Here is a 3,550-nt window from a genome sequence, read left to right as displayed (position 1 = left end):
CCTCACCTCGAGGCTGCGCGTCTGCTTGGCACTGTTGTTCTGCGAGGCCCTGTTCCCTGCACGTCATGGCCACTTGGCTGCCCTGAGGAGGTCTGTCCCCTTCCACCTGCCATACACCTCCCAAGTGGGGTGGGCGTGTAGGATAACCCCCACCCTCTCCAGGACACCCCACTGAGGTCCCCCATGGATGCACACAGTACCTCCCCACTCCGGGGCCCTTACTGCTGCCCAGTCCTGGCGCCCCCACCAGCCTCTCCAGGCTCCCTGCACCCAGCTCAGCCCCACAGCCCAAGCTCTGTGACCGCCAGCCCTCACCGCAATGTCACCAGGGACACTGGGGACATGAGAGCCAGCCACGCCCAAGATCATCCTTCAGGGGCACATGATCAATCACTGGTCACTTGGGTAGCAGGGGCTCCCATGCAGACCAGGCCTGTAGAAGACAGCAGTCACTTCTGCCAGTGTCCCCACCAGCAATCCACACCCACCCCACCCCCATGGAGGTCTTCTCATTCCACTCATGTGATGACCCTGCCGCAGACCCAGGGAGGTAGCAACACCTCCTAGACAGATCACATGTGGTGCCAAACCCACTGAGGTCCCCACCCCAGCCGCACATGAGGGAAGAGGGAGAGACTGGGGTCCAACACACAGAAGCAATGCTGTGGACAGGTACCTTGGGGACAACAGAGGGACACCTAGGTTGGGGCTCCAGGACCAGGGCAGTCACTATGCACCCCAACACCCCATGCCCACTGGCAGCTCCAGGTGACCAAATATGGGAGTTGTTACACACAGCACTGTGGTCCAGATCCCAGCTGGGTGCTGGTTCAAGTGACCCCGCAGGAAGTGTGAGGGAGCGTGGGGTGAGCAGTGGTTAGTACTCTGAATATATAGAGAGCGCCAGGAAGTTAACAGGAAAACAGCAACCCAGAGGGAAAGGTATGGAAACGGTGAGCAGGGCTGCACTGTCAGCAAAACCTGAATTAGCAGCTGCTGAGGAAAATGGATGTTGGGTTCATGGTTTTGCAGGGTTCAGTCCATGGTTGGCCCCTGGGCAGCCACTGTGGTGACCATGTGTCAAACACTCACTTCAGAGCTGGAGTGCAGAAGACAGGCAGAGACCACCATTGTCTCTCTCTGAGGGCATGGTCCCATGAAGCCCCACCTCCTAAAGTAGCAACACCCTGGGACCCATGCTTCTGGGGTGTGGCCCTGGGGACACTCCAGGTCTGAGCCCTGGCAGGCACGCTGCACCAGCACCTTATCCAGATGGTCCAAAGGGAAAGATGCCAGCATGATCCATGATCAACGAAATTGGAGGACACCTGCCCACTACAGCAGAGTCTGCAACTCTGAGGCCGCCGTGGTGGGATTAGAGCAGGAAAAGCGTGGTGCATCTCTGGCCAGAGGGCAAACTATGATAGTGGCTGGAGCACTATGTGGTCTTGTCCCCGACAGCCAGCTCACCTGTGCATCCCTTCAGCAGGGCCATACTGAGTGCCCCTGTGTAGGTGATGCTCCACAGGCTCACCTGGACCTCACGCCAGCCAACCCACAGCCAAGGTCCAGGCCACACACCTGCTCCCGCCCCTGTCTTTCTGTCAGTTCGTGCCCTCAGCCTGTTCCCTCGGCTAGAGAGTAGCACACAGGTCCCTCAGGGCAATCCTCAGGTGCCCAGGTGTCCTGCTCAGAGGTGTAGCCCCCAAGCCTGCAGTCCCTCACCAGGCCCACCGATGTGTGTGGAATTGCACATCAACACATGCAGGCAAGTGTGTCCATGACACACACAGGGTGTCAGGGTGTTCACAGCACACATGTGGACGCGCGCACAGCAGCCACACTGAGTGCAGAGCTGACATTGGCTTGCTGTTCCTGGGTCATGTCAGAGCCACGCTGATGGTGCTGGTCTGGGTGTGTTACGGGGAGAACACAGCCCCAGACGACATGCCAAGGGCCCTGCCTGAGCCCGCACAGTGACTGTGAAAATGGGGTTGCAGCAGATGTCATGAGGGCTGGGTCTACCTCCAGGTGGTTGATGGCCTTTTGAGGATGGGAGGAAGCCAGAGATAAAAACACCAATGACCCAAAGGCCAGGACACAGTGGGCACTTGGCACTGGGCACCTTAATGGGAGCCACCATTGGACCGGCTGCACCCCAGTGCCCAGCGAGGCCCTTAGCAGTGGGCCTCATGTCTGTGCCTATAGCCACTTGGCCTGCCGCGCCTTCACACCTCAGGGTTGGGGGTGGGACCCTGCAAAGCTGCAAGCTGACTCAACTTTACCAGAAAAATATTCACTGAGTGTGGTGGCTCATGCCTGTAATCCCCGCACTCAAGAGGCTGAGGCAGGAGGATCACTGTGAGTTTGAGGCCAGCCTGGGCTACAAAGTGAGTTCAAGCCCAACTTGAACTACATATTAAAACCTCTCAAAAAGAATAAATAAATAAATAAATTTTAAAAAGTGCATGGAGAAAAGTCAGATTCCCCCTACCCCCGTATCCAGAGCCTTCACCCCGAGTTACACCCCAGCCATTTTTAGACAGGTTATTAAGTTGTCTAGGCTGGGCTCCAATTTACCATTACTGCCTCAGCCTCCAAGAGGGCTGGGATTAGAGGTGTCCACCACTGCATGTGACTAAGCCAGACTTTTTCAAAACATTTTGTCATCAAAAAGCATCAGTTTCAGGTGAAAATAAATGACCCAGACTCTGGGCGCCACAGGCAGCTCCAGCCACAGCCTGAGCAAGCCCTGTGCACTCTGGGCTGCTGGTTTCTGTTGGCTTCCTTTGTGGGGCCGGGGAAACAGTGCCACGCTGGGAGTGGACAGCCTCTGGGGACGGGCCAGCTGCTTTCTCCTCTTGCCATCTTGGGGCCTGGGATCTCTGGACCTCGCATGAGCAGCGGACAACACAGTCTCAGCAAAGAGGCTGTGACCATGAGCCCGAAGTCTGCCTTTGCTCACCCTCTTCTCCCCCTGCTCTGTGCTTGTGATCTTGGCGGGACTAGGCTGCTTCAGTGAGGCTTCCCAGGGCTCTCTGGGGCTCACTGTTGGCTCCCACTCCTCATTTAGCCCTGTGCATGCCTGCGACTCTCTGAAACACAGCTGCCAGCAGCCATTGTTGAGCAGAGCCCTACCAGTCACACAAACCTGGAGCGATGCACACTGTCAGTGCCTGTTTTCTGCATGTGAAATGCACAAAGGACCCGAGACATACAGTTTGCTCTTCCAGGTGCACTGACTCAACTGCCAGGGCTGGGGGAGCAGCTCCCATGTGCAGACAAAGGACAGGTGCCAGCTTCACCTCGAGGTCGTGGCAGCAGTGCAGAGGTTCTGCGTCTTCCCGTGCGTGGCCCCTCTCCCTGCCTGCAAGGGGCTGTGCTGACCAAGGTTTACTTTCACAGCAGCCCTGAGTGTGTCCCAGGCTAATACACCAAGGCCAGATGGCTGCCTAGGTAGATCTACGTGGCCATGTCAGGCTTTTTCTTAATTTGTTCACTATTTCTGGCTATGTGGTTCTTCTCAGAATTTTTTAAATTGTGCAAATCT

Source organism: Cavia porcellus, unplaced genomic scaffold (genome assembly GCF_034190915.1).
Source record: "Cavia porcellus strain 051 isolate PalLab524CR breed Dunkin Hartley unplaced genomic scaffold, mCavPor4.1 scaffold_11, whole genome shotgun sequence".
Classification (NCBI taxonomy): domain Eukaryota; kingdom Metazoa; phylum Chordata; class Mammalia; order Rodentia; family Caviidae; genus Cavia; species Cavia porcellus.
The sequence above is the reverse complement of the archived record's forward strand: the minus strand, read 5'-3'. Positions refer to the sequence as shown.